Here is a 14533-nt window from a genome sequence, read left to right as displayed (position 1 = left end):
GTTGTCCTACCGACTTAGCAGACACGCGCTTAGCCGGAGATCTTACCACTTCAGACGTTCGCCGCGGACAGACTGCCGTGGTCCCTTCCTGAGGGTGGCTCACAAATACAAACGGAAGTGGCCAGAGGGGCAGTTTCCTATACCAACATGACAAGGGACGGACAGGACCATACTAAGAATAGAAACCTCTCTGCTTTTAGAAAGCGTAGCTACCTGTTCCGACGTTGGTCCTACTGTTCTCTAGCAGACAGGCTTGTCTGCTACCCTCAAGCATGCAACTAGAAATACATTTGCTCATTCATCCTCTCACACAGAAGGGAAGGGGAATGACAGTATCTTATCATATACAGTATATAAAAGAAAGCGGATGTAGGTTCCGTATGAGACTGTGTGACATGAAGTACATATAAACTGTGTTTTAAAGTGTAGTAGTGTGACAGATCGTTCTTGTTTATGTGTAAAAGTAACACGTTCCACTACTCAGTCTCCTCCCAGATAGTCAGAAACGCCACAGTAAATTTAGAAGAGGAATTTATGCCGTAAATGACAACAGATTTAAGAAATTAACATGAAAGGAATCCAACAGAGACCTTTCACAGTCAACTGCTGTTTGTGTATTAGAAATCGGTTGGAAACTTTCCTCATGTCAGCAAGTTGTAGATGTCGCCAGCGGCGCCAACCTTGTGTGAATGCTCTGAAAAGCTAATCATTTGCATATCACAGCATCTTCTTCCTGTCTGTCAAATTTCGCCTTCTGTAGCACGTCATCTTCGTGGTGTAGCAATTTTAATGGCCAGTGGTGTATTTGTGTTGAGGGTCACCAGACAAACCCGAACGCCGATCCTCTACAGGTCTTCCTGCGCTTCGCTACAATTTCCAGCGTTGTGAATACTTCCTCCGTGGAAAGCCACACGGAACCTTCGACATTATCCACTAGGTCATTTACACCGTCCAGTTATATTAAAGCTGTCAAGCTGCACACCACCAATACCCACTTCGAGCATTACACAGTTATTTTCCCGACTCATCTGTGTTAACCTACATTTTCCCACATTTATAACAAGCTACAGCTCATCACACTAAACATAAACGTCCTTTTCATGCCCTCCTTCGGTTATAATTGCAGTGTGGTTTCTGAGCATGTTGTGTGTAACCTTTCACTCCCTGTATTTAGCCCCTACTAACTTCATAATTTCGAAGACTATATTCCAAACAACTGTCAAAATATTTATGTGAATCTACGTATCCTATTATATAAAGGGCCATCAAAAAGTTTCCGTGCGCCGGTATCGCAGCAGCGTATATGCAACGTAGGCAAGAGGTTACAGTGGCACTCGTGCGCCCGTTAAATGCCGAGCAAGTGCGAATACGTAAATTATGGCGAAGTTGTTATCAAATGCGTCCAAACAGGATCAACGTGCTGTTATTCTTTTCTTGGCTCTCAAAGGACTAACACCGGTAGACATCCACCGGAGAATGAAGTATGTGTGTGGGGCAACATGTCTGTCGAAAACCAGTGTTGTACAATGGTGCGCCTTGTTCTGTGATGGTTGAGATTCGACTCAAGACGCCGGTCGATCAGGGGATCAGGGAAGCCAGCTTCATCCGGCATGGTGTCTCCATCAATGGGGAACGGTATTGCACGACGCTGAAGAAATTACGGATTGCAGTTAAGGCGAAACGCCTAGCAAAATTGATAATAACACACCTCCCCATAACGCAAAAATACGCGAAAGTTACGCCTACTCCAATGGGAGACACTCGAGCACGCGCCCTATAGCCCTGATCTCTTCCCATGTCATTATTACACCTTCGGTCCCTTAAAGAAGACCTTAAGGGTCGGAGATTCCTGTCGAAAGAGGATGTGGAGCAGGCAGTTACGGACTTCTTCACACTGTGTGTTACCAAACGAGTATCTTCAGCCTGGTTAGTCGGTGGGATGGTGGCCTCAACGCTATGGCGATTTTGTCCGATTAGCGTACTGATTCTGGACTGTATGGTTATAGAAAAAAAATTTTGTACCGCCTCTTATGAAAACGCGAGTTTCCCTTTCACTAACCTACCTTATAAGATAAGTGTTTGGGCTGGAATTGCATCACCAGTTCCTACGTTTATCCGGAACTCCAACTGACCTTTTCCGAGGCTGGCTTCTACCAGTTTTTCCAGTCTTGATTCATGTCAGTATTTTGCATCCACAACTTATTAAACTGGTGGTTCGGTGACATTCAAACCTATCAGCGCCTGCCATCTTCGGAAATGGAAGTATTACAGTCTTCTTGGAACTTAGGGTGTGCACTCTGTCTCATAAATCTTGCTCACCAGTTTGTTTCATGGTTGTCAAGGCAATGTGGAAAATATGCGGGATTCTGTTACTTAAAATGTCGTCGAGCCAATCACGTATCAGAGAACTTGTTCTGTATGCCGGGACTTTTGTTAACTGTATGCAGTATGTCAAACCTGGCTGTTGACCTTCATCCTTCGTATGCAGGAATGGCTCTGAGCACTATGGGACTTAACAGCTATGGTCATCAGTCCCCTAGAACTTAGAACTACTTAAACCTAACTAACCTAAGGACAGCACACAACACCCAGCCATCACGAGGCAGAGAAAATCCCTGACCCCGCCGGGAATCGAACCCGGGAACCCGGGCGTGGGAAGCGAGAACGCTACCGCACGACCACGAGATGCGGGCCCGTATGCAGGATCCCATGCGTAATAAGGGTAAGGCTCCGTTGTGGTTGGATTTACGTTATGATTGTCTGCTTCCCTGAAGCACAGAAGCCACCCCCCTCGTCTAGGTCCATGGTTCGTGCGTGAGCGGGTTGGGGGGGGGGGGGGGGAGGATAGAAACGTACTAAAATTTTAAAAGATTAATCGGTAATTTGTGCTATATACACTTCGGTAGTCAGCTTCTTACTTTTGCTACCTAAAATCTAGTGCTACTTCTATGCAGTTGGTAATGATATTTGTGCAATACTGAATATTACAGACAATTCGGAAAAAGATCTTTTACGTGTTCAGTATCCATTTTCTGGTGAAGCAGAGCAATTATAGGACTTGTTTCTTGAAGTTTTCCCGGCGGATCGAATATTCCATCATTTTTCAGGAGCGTATCTGGGATAATATTATTAAATGTTCTAGCCGGGATCTGTGGCCGAGCGCTTCTAGGTGCTTCAGTTTGGAACCGCGCGACCGCTACGGTCGCAGGTTCGAATCCTGCCTCGGGCATGGATGTGTGTGATGTCCTTAGTTCTAGGGGATTGATGACCTCAGATGTTAAGTCCCGTAGTGCTCAGAGCCATTTGATCCATTTGAATATTAAATGTTTTACTGATATTTCGGCTGACAAACTTTCACCCATTTTCTAGATAAGTGGCTCGCAAAATTTATAGCACTTTACATTCAGGAGTCAATGGGCAAGCGTCAAAGATATCACTGTTGGTAACAAGGGCGTCAGCCATACGACTTTACACAGTGCTTACGAAGTGTTTGGTTGATTAATAAGGACGGCATATGTTGGAATGCCAAGCAGTGAAGACTTAGAGCAACATGTACTTTGAGAGGGCAGACGTGTAATGAGGGATTTCCGTGATTTGTCGAGCTGGAAACCCTCGTCTCGGTACAGCAGGTTGTCTGCTAATTTTATATTCACAGCTTCCTCGATCACTGAATCCCAGTCAGAAATAAATTTAACAGACAACCAGTTCAATAGAGACTATGGTTTCCAGGTCGACAAATCATAGAAACTCTTCATTTCCCCTCTGAGGTCTCAAAGGAAATATTGTTCTCGGTCTTCACTGCATGACATTTCAACTTATGCCATCCATAATAATCAACGAAACTCTTCGTAAGCACTCGTTGGCTGGGCAATTGCTTTGTTTTACCATGGACATTTAATAAGGGAGGTTTTCATGCCATCACAAACTACAAGCCGACGTCCGCCATGTTAGCTGTCCCAAACATTTTATCTGGTGGAACTGTTTTGGTAAAAAAATGTTAGCTTGCGTCATTTGTGGGCCTAATAGCAATTCTGATCACAATCTAAACTGTAAACACAGACTGAGATGACAAAGGTCATATGCACATATACGGATGTCAATAGCATCGTGCACACAATGAAAGGGCAGAGCATTGGCGGAGGTGTCATTTGTACTGATTGTGGCCGCACGACGAAAATTAGCAGAATTTGAACGCCGCGCGGGATTAGCCGAGCGGTCTCAGGCGCTGCAGTCATGGACTGAGCGGCTCGTCTCGGCGGAGGTTCGAGTCCTCCCTCGGGCATGGGTGTGTGTGTTTGTCCTTAGGATAATTTAGGTTAAGTAGTGTGTAAGCTTAGGGACTGATGACCTTAGCAGTTAAGTCCCATAAGGTTTCACACACGCAGACTTTGAACGCGGAATGGTGGTGACCATATCGGTTGGACCCATGACGACTGGAAAACTGTTGCCTGGTCAGGTAAGTCGCGATTTCAATTGGCAAGAGCTCGTAGTAGGGATCGTGCGTGGTGCAGACCCCACGAAGCCATGGACCACGTTGGCAACAAGGTTCTGTGCAAGCTGGTGGTGGCTCCATAATGGTGTAGGCTGTGTTTACATGGAAAATACTGGGAACTCTGGTCCAACTAATTCAATAATTGGCTGTAAATGGCTATTATCGGCTAGTTGGAGACCATTTGCAGCCATTCATAAACTTAATGTTCGCAAGTCACTGGGCCCCAACTGTTTGCGATGGGTTTGAAAATCATTCTGGACGCTTCAGTGTATGATTTGGACGCCCAAATTGCCAGATATGAATCCTGTCGAACATTTATGGGACATAATCGAGAGTTCAGTTTGTGCAAAAAATTCTGCGTTGGCAACACTTTGGCAATTATGGACGGCTACAGAGGCAGTATGTTTCATTATCTCTGCAGGGGACTTCAAATGACGTGTTGAGTCCATGCCACGTCGCGTTGCTGCACTACGCTGGACAAAACGAGGTTCGACAGGATATGACGTATGAAGTATCCCATGACTTTTGTCCCCTCGGTGTATTTCAAACGTATGTGGACTCGATCAAGCAATATGTTTTTTCCACATATGAGCTTTGGTTGCACTGATTACTTTTACAGTATTATTTGTGTGATTTTACTTTAGATGTCCTATCTATCCAACTAAAAGTCCTCTCTCTGTGGGAGCGAGTTACTGGAAACGATACAACCATAGCTAAATATGTTCTTGGAGTATTCCGGACGATAAGATAGACCGAACATCAGTTTCGTCAGTCCGTAGTAAGGAACATGCTGAATTACGACATTTGCCTTTTCGTCTTATTCGAAACGTAGTTACATCGACGAGGCAAAAAGCGCCGTATTACAGGATGCCTTCCTGACGCTGTGTTATTCACGAAAGCACCGTGACTTTTTCTCTTTAAAACAACTGTTCCGTGCGCACGACAGAAATTAAGAGCAAGAAGCAATTGTATGCAGTAGACTGCTAACGTTTTGTGGCAACTAACGTGGGGGTGCCGGCTTCAAAGGAATATACAGTGTAAGTCCGCAGCGCCATCTGCCCTTACTATACCTCCATTTAGGGTAACGCTCTACCAAGATTACGGTTCGGTAGAAACATAAATGAGCGTGTGAGAGGGGAAACTGGAAGCTGACGACTTCCTTCTGTTTCTTGTTTTTCTGTTTGTTTGTTTTGCACTTAACTAGAACTGCACATCGTTCATTGTTAGACCACTGTATATTTTATATGCGTACCCAATATAAATTGCATTTTATAAATAATAAAAATTAATTGATCGCGTTGCTTCTGTGCTTTTATGCAAGCAAAACAATTGCTTTTGATGTAAATACATTTTACGCGCTCAAACATAAAAAATCTTCATAATTATTACAGCTGTTTTGTACTCTATAGAACGTTCTTCAGCATATCAAAGGCAAGAGTATCCTGTTATTATTGATAAGTGCGAAAGATGTTTATGAATAACACAGATAAGTTTTATACAAACTCTATGAAACATTGAAGTGATTTTTGATAGTTTTCGTTTCGCGTTTCTTTTAAATTTTACCTTTTTTCGAGGAAATTAAGTTTACTCCCGCTATATGATAAATCGGTATTTTTTCCGTATAACATCCCTCTGTTTCTCTTTACAAATCAACAATTTTTGAATATAACCTGAATTAAACATTGACAATTTCAATTTTGCTCTAAACACCGTTTGTTTTTAAGCCTATAAATAGGAGGATAACTATGTAGAACAAAACTGTTCCATAAGTTACGTGGTCATATATATATATATATATATATATATATATATATATATATATATATATATATATATATCCTTAGTTTCGCGAGACGGTTCAGTGCTTCGAGTATCTAGGGGAACGTGGTACGACACAGATCGCATATGCAGACAAAGCGATCGAAAGTGAGGTAACGTCCGATAGGTATGCAAGAGATCTAACGTAAAGGTAACGCGGTTACGATCTTAACTGTCCAAGGCTACAAGGAAAACTACTGTAATGTACTCTTTCTTATGATTGACAATGGTAGCCGACGGTAGTTTTACAACTCCAACTCCATGTGCTTTACTGTTAGAGGCATAAAGTTTTACCTATGACTGATGCTCTTCTTACAAACAGAATTATCTTTCACACATGTGCGTTTACTCCAGAGAGTACAGTACCATAATTCTTGCAAAAGTCGCACCCTGAGGATGGCTGAAAGGTTGTCTGCCGAAATATCGGTACAGAGTTCCTATTTTGAGAAATTGTCTTCTTTTCAAGGCATCCTGTAAACAATTTTTCAAGTCCTTTTTTGTATCACATTTTTCTCCAGCTTTATCCATTTCTCAAAGTGTCGTTCACTTCTTCGTTCCTTGAAGGGCTTTATACAACTCATTTGGCATTACTTTTAAAATGTCACTGTTTTCATTAGGAATTAGCTATTATAAATAAACCGACACACAAAATGTGTCGCTAATCAATAAAGCGAAAAAGGCTGTGTAATGCCATAGATGCAGGCGCAGCGGGAGGCGGTGAATTGTGGTTGCGCGGGAAACACGACTGGTGTAACGCCCAGCCACAGCTCTGCGGCGACAGGCGACAGACGTAGCACTAAGCCACCAGTCGGCGTTCCCTCCGATAAGGGAAGAAAACAACCGGTTTCCGTTCCGGTTTAACGACCCTAGCAGTACCTACATCGCGTATACGCAGCCCGCGTTTCTGATACTCTTATAAGGCACCACGCTACGACAACCAACTGCCTTCGTAAACTAGTTTTTCTCGTGTGACGATCGTTGTAGTTTTCCCGCGCACATTACTGGTCCAACAATGCCTGTGTGTAACGACTGAGCATCATTATGTCGATGGCAAACTAATTATTCACTTTGAAAATATGTGCAGATTAAAAAAAAAAACAGAAAGAAGAAAAACTAATTTCAGCGCTGTTCGTATAACCATGTAGCTAGTCAGCTTATATGTAATAACGGGAGCAAAAGGCTTGTATTGTATGTACCGATGTAAAGTACCGGGTGATCAAAAAGTCAGTATAAATTTGAAAACTGAATAAAGAGATAGAGAGGTACAAATTGACACACATGCTTGGAATGACATGGGGTTTTATTAGAACCAAAAAAGTACAGAAGTTAAAAAAATGTCCGACAGATGGCGCTTCATCTGATCAGAATAGCAATAATTAGCATAACAAAGTAAGACAAAGCAAAGATGATGTTCTTTACAGGAAATGCTCAATATCTCCACCATCATTCCTCAACAATAGCTGTAGTCGAGGAATAATATTGTGAACACCACTGTAAAGCATGACCGGAGTTATGGTGAGGCATTGGCGTCGGATGTTGTCTTTCAGCATCCCTAGAAATGTCGACTTCAGGTAACCCCAAAGCCAATAATCGCACGGACTGAGGTCTGGGGACCTGGGAGGCCAAGCATGACGAAAGTGGCGACTGAGCACACGATCATCACCAAACGACGCCATCTGTCGGACATTTTGTGAACTTTTTTTGTTCTAATAAAACCCCATGTAATTCCAAGCATGTGTGTCAATTTTTACCTCTCTATCTACATTATTCTGTGGTCTATTAAGTTTTCTAATTTATACTGACTCTTTGATCACCCGTTACCATGGTTCAAAACGCGTCTTCCAGTTTCATTAAATATGCTAAATGCAGTGGAATGACAGTTGGAATTACTCCATCTGTTTGATTGCAACTCCTGATAGTAATTAAGTTTTTTCTCTTTGCTTATTTCTCAATTTTCGTATAGTTCCTAAGTAACAAACATATGGAAGAAGTTCACATATTTCAAAACATTAACCAAGGTTTTCCTCATTTAGATTCATTATTCAAGGTAAAGTTTTCATCGTGTCGATTTTAACGTTGCATGTAGTTTTACTGGAAAATTCTTTAATCAAAAGATATGGCTAACTGAAAATAATACTACCGTTGGTCACGATAAATTTCTTGTGAGCTAATCTGCATACTTTGATAAGTTAACATAAACAAATTAGAAAGACTGACATTCCAACTTTCCGGTAACATATTTCAATTTTCACAAAACTATTTATTTTACAAAATAATTAACATTAAGGTTCAGAATAAGCCACATTATCCATTACAGATCCTGTCTCTGTGCTTGTTAGATTCCAAACTTTGCCATTATACTGTTGTTGACTTAGTTCATTTGCGCAAGGTGGCATACTTCATTAATTGATCAAACCATTACTTAAGAATTTAGCATAATTTACCGTAGTTCCCTATGTGGTTCTTTTACTTGTAAAACGCGTATCCCCAATGCGAATTCATAAAACTGTTTCATAAAATTTTCCGAAATTTTAGACCACCACACATTTCATAAACAAATTTATGGTTAACGTTAGGGGGACAGCAAAGTAATGTCTATATTTACATTAAATGAAACAGATAAATTGTTAACAAGTTTTCATCTGTAATCAGTGATGTAAACATCTTCCATGTCGACAACCTTTTGCCATTTAGTGTGCAAATTTTCAATGACATATCGATAAAAAACAATTGGATGTTGAAGCAAACATTGGGAGATGGCATTCTGGATATCATCCATATTTTCAAAGTATTGGCTACTTAGAAAATGGAAATCCAATGGCACAATATCAAACGAGTATGGTGAGTAAGGAAACACCTCCCACCCAAATTCATCAATTTTTCCAGGGTTCGTTTTCGCAGTGTGGTCTTGCATTATTGTGCAGCAGAATAACGCCTTTTTTATTGACAGTCGTTGGCACTTTTCAATCAAAGGCTCGTTTACTCGAGCCAGTTGTTCACACTAAAGGTCTGCATTCACATTTCGGCCATGTTTCAGCACTTCAAAATGAGCAATCCTTTTGCATTGTACATGTGGCTTAGCTACACACCGTGGCGATTCATTCGGAGAGAGCCATCGCCTTTTGTTTTTTGGATTATCGTAGAGAACCCATGTGATACTTTAGCGATCAGCTGAAAAGAAAAAAAAAACTCTCCTGTATTGTGCCCACGGAGCAATGAGTTGCATGTGATGGATCTATTAGCTTTGTCTGTGCTTAGCAATCTATTGTAAATAAATGTTCTTGGATTGTAGGCCAAGGTTGGTGAAGTGTGTTTGACAGCTCCTCTAATGTCTGACACAGATTTGCTTACACTTCCGCCCTTAACATGCAACTGTCTAAAGTTCGTCCTCCCAATCAATACGAGTTGAAAAGTTCAAAATTACTGAATATGATTTTAGAAAACCACTTCGCCGGCCGCAGTGGGCGAGCGGTTCTAGGCGCTTCCGTCTGGAACCGCACGACCGCTACGGTCGCAGGTTCGAATCCTGCCTCGGGCATGGATGTGTGTGACGTCCTTAGGTTAGGTAGGTTTAAGCAGTTCTAATTCTAGGGGACTGATGACATCAGAGACAATTGAACCATTTGAGGAAACCACTTCATGTAAACTGAAAATGGAGAGGGGTGGAAGGAAGGAAAGGGAAGGAATTAATGATATCAGCTGCATTAGGACTTAGGGATCAGCAGCAACGAGTGAAAATGTGTGCCGGACCGGGATTCGAACCAGGGAGGTGCTGCTTAATATGCAGTGCGTTGGCCACTGCGCCACGCCGACACCGCTTTTATCGCAAACGGGTAGACTATCTCGGCACGCTCTCCGGGTGACACAAACACACCACACACACACACACACGCACACACACTCCCACCTAGCTCCACTTATCTACGGTTCCCATCCATGTGTACATCTACATTTATACTCCGCAAGCCACTCAACGGTGTGTGGCGGAGGGCACTTTACGTGCCACTGTCATTATCTCCCTTTCCTGTTCCTGTCGCGTAAGGTTCGCTGGAAGAACGACTGACGGAAAGCCTCCGTGCGTGCTCGAATCTCTCTAATTTTACATTCGTGATCTCCTCGAGAGGTATAAGTGGGGAAAAGCAATATATTCGATACCTCATCCAGAAACGTACCCTGTCGAAACCTGGACAGCAAGCTACACCGCGATGCAGAGCACCTCTCTTGCAGAGTCTGCCACTTGAGTTTGCTAAACATCTCCGTAATGCTATCACGCTTACCAAATAACCCTGTGACGAAACGCGCCGCTCTTCTTTGGATCTTCTATATCTCCTCTGTCTACCCGACCTGGTACGGATCCCAAACTGATGAGCAATACTCAAGTATAGGTCGAACGAGTGTTTTGTAAGCCACCTCCTTTGTTGATGGACTACATTTTCTAAGGAATCTCCCAATGAATCTCAACCTGGCACCTGCCTTACCAACAATTAGTTTAATATGATCATTCCACTTGAAATCGTCCCGTACGCATACTCCCAGATATTTTAGAGAACTAACTGCTACCAGTGTTTGTTCCGCTATCATATAATCATACAATTAAGGATCCTTCTTTCTATGTATTCGCGACACATTACAATTGTCTATGTTAAGGGTCAGTTGCCACTCCCTGCACCAAGTGCCTATCCGCTGCAGATCTTCCTGCATTTCGCTGCAATTTTCTAATGCTGCAACTTCTCTGTATACTACAGCAACATCCGCGAAAAGCGACATGGAACTTCCGACACTATCTACTAGGTCATTTATATGCATTGTGAAAAGCAATGATCCCCTAACACTCCCCTGTGGCACGCCAGAGGTTACTTTAACGTCTGTAGACGTCTCTCCATTGAGAACAACATGCTGTGTTCTCTTTGCTAAAAACTCTTCAATCCAGCCACACAGCTGGTCTGATATTCCGTATGCTCTTACTTTGTTTATCAGGCGACAGTGATGAACTGTATCGAACGCCTTCCGGAAGTCAAGGAAAGTGGCGTCTACCTGGAAGCCTGTATCTAATATTTTCTGGGTCTCATGAACAAAGTTGGGTCTCACACGATCGCTGTTTCCGGAATCCGGGTCGATTCCTACACAGTAGATTCTGGGTTTCCAGAAATGACATGATACTCGAGCAAAAAACATGTTCTAAAATTCTACAACAGATCGATGTCAGAGATATAGGCCTATAGTTCTGCGCATCTGCTCGACGACCCTTCTTGAAAACTGAAACTACCTGTGCTCTTTTCTAATCATTTGGAACCTTCCGTTCCTCTAGAGACTTGCGGTGTATGGCTGATAGAAGAGGGGCAGGTTCTTTCGCGTACTCTGTGTAGAATCGAATTGGTATCCCGTCAGGTCCAGTGGACTTTCCTCTGTTGAGTGATTTGCCGGCCGGGGTGGCCGAGCGGTTCTAGACGCTACAGTCTGGAACAGCGCGACCGCTACTGTCGCAGGTTCGAATCCTGCCTCCGGCATGGTTGTGTGTGATGTCCTTAGGTTAGTTAGCTTTAAGTAGTTCTAAGTCCAGGGGACTGATGATGACCTCAGATGTTAAGTCCCATAGTGCTCAGAGCCATTTGAACCATTTTGTTGAGTGATTTCAGTTGCTTTTCTGTTCCTTGGACACGTATTTCGGTGTCAGCCATTTTTTTGTTTGTGCGAGGATTTAGAGAAGGAACTGGAGTGCGGGCTTCCTCTGTGAAACAAAAAAATGCAACCACCAACCATTTGCACTTGTGCTTACTGCATTCATGCCCACGTCCGCCTCTACAATTTTTACGTCCTAACCCCCCTCCCTTCCCCCCCCCCCCCCTCCCCCCACACACACAGCCGCTGTGACCGAGTGGTTCTAGACACTTCATTCCGGAATGGTTCTGAGCACTATGGGACTTAACTTCTGAGGTCATCAGTCCCCTAGAACTTAGAACTACTTAAAACTAACTAACCTAAGGACATCACACACATCCATGCCCGAAGCAGGATTCGAACCTGCGACCGCAGCAGTCTCGCGGTTCCGGACTGCAGCGCCTAGAACCGCACGACCACAACGGCCGGATCTGTGAAACAGCTTTGGAGAAAGGTGTTTAGTATTTCAGCTTTACGCGTGTCATCCTCTGTTTCAATGGCATTATCATCCTAGAGTGTCTGAATATGCTGTTTCGATCAACTTACTGATTTTGCGTTAGACCAGAACTTCCTAGGATTTTCTGTCAAGTCGGTACAAAGAATTTTACTTTCGAATTCACTGAACGCTTCACGCATAGCCCTACTTACGCTAACTTTGACATCGTTTTGCTTCTGTTTCTCTGCTCCTATTACTCTTGCTACACAGATAAACCTTCCTCCCTTTTTTTTATATTCCTATTTACTTCCATATTCAGGGATGTTGCAACGGCCTTATGATCACTGAATCCCTGTTCTGCGCTTACAGAGTTCTTCATGCTCACTCATTTTAGATTCCCGCTGTAGGTCTAACCTAAATGTGCACACACACTGAAGCTTGTGATCCATTGCCCATCGTGGCGAATCAATTATATGAATGCTTGATATCTGTTCTTTTGAAACATCTTGGAAAAGCATCTTTGGCATTTAAGAACATCTAATGCACTTTGATAAGCTTCGCAGATGTTTCTAGCACAATTGTTGGGTTACTTACTACTCTTCCAAACTTGGATGTGCATTTCTTATAGCATTTGCAAAGCGATTTAGAAAAGATTGCTGTATGGTGTGGCAGGTGGCAGTTGACGCTAAATAACGAAAAGTGTGAGGTGATCCACATGAGTTCCAAAAGAAATCCGTTGGGATTCAATTACTCGATAAGTAGCACAATTCTTAAGGCTGTCAATTCAACTAAGTACCTGGGTGTTAAAATTACGAACAACTTCAGTTGGAAAGACAACATAGATAATATTGTGGGGAAGGCGAGCCAAAGGTTGCGTTTCATTGGCAGGACACTTAGAAGATGCAACAAGTCCACTAAAGAGACAGCTTACGCTACACTCGTTCGTCCTCTGTTAGAATATTGCTGCGCGGTGTGGGATCCTTACCAGGTGGGATTGACGGAGGACATCGAAAGGGTGCAAAAAAGGACAGCTCGTTTTGTATTATCACATAATAGGGGAGAGAGTGTGGCAGATATGATACGCGAGTTGGGATGGAAGTCATTAAAGCAAAGACGTTTTTCGTCGCGGCGAGATCTATTTACGAAATTTCAGTCACCAACTTTCTCTTCCGAATGCGAAAATATTTTGTTGAGCCTAACCTACATAGGTAGGAATGATCATCAAAATAAAATAAGAGAAATCAGAGCTCGAACAGAAACGTTTAGGTGTTCGTTTTTCCCACGCGCTGTTCGGGAGTGGAATGGTAGAGAGGTAGTATGATTGTGATTCGATGAACCCTCTGCCAAGCACTTAAATGTGAATTGCAGAGTAGTCACGTAGATGTAGATGTAGATGGCTGGCCATTTCACCAAAAACTGCAAAAAGAAAAAAATTTAAGAGTAAGCAAGTCACTCTAGCCTTAAAATGTCTTTGCCACGACATTGAAGTACACAAAGAGTTACTAAATGACAAACGAATATCGGCATGCGCAGAAACGACATTTCTTTCCGGTCCCCCAAACACTCTATCTTCCACCTTGAGCAGCAAAATATAACCTAAAACTTTTTCAAATGATCTTGTAGTTTCTGAAAGAAGACTTTGCTCGTACGCCAATCTTTAACTAGTTGGACGTCACCCAAAATAGTCAGTCTGCGACCAGCAAGTAACCGCGTAACAGCTTTGTAGAAGTCCTGGTCGAACGAGCAAACGAATAACAGCTACATCGAGTCTGCTCCCGGCGTTCACTCACACAGCAACGATATGTAATCCGTCAGTAAAAATACGTGTATCAGCATCAGCCAATCCTTAGTAATATCGATGCCCAATAAATTAAAAATGTTTTCTTTAATTCAAGTATGCGAATATTCGACTGAAACGCAATGTCGTTGGTAGGAGGGTCTGATCACCATTTCACTAGAACGAATGATTGTTAAGTGTGATCACGTTTGTTAACTACTGTGTTGAGTGAAATAATGCTGTGTGACTTTCTTTGAGGAATTTCTGCGAGACAGTATTTATTCTCTGATCTTTCCTGAAAATATGAACTGCGTTCTGTGCCCCAGTTAATCAGTTTGTTTAGTGACTTGTC

Source organism: Schistocerca serialis, chromosome 8 (genome assembly GCF_023864345.2).
Source record: "Schistocerca serialis cubense isolate TAMUIC-IGC-003099 chromosome 8, iqSchSeri2.2, whole genome shotgun sequence".
Taxonomy (NCBI): Eukaryota; Metazoa; Arthropoda; class Insecta; order Orthoptera; family Acrididae; genus Schistocerca; species Schistocerca serialis.
Note: the sequence above shows the minus strand (reverse complement) of the source record.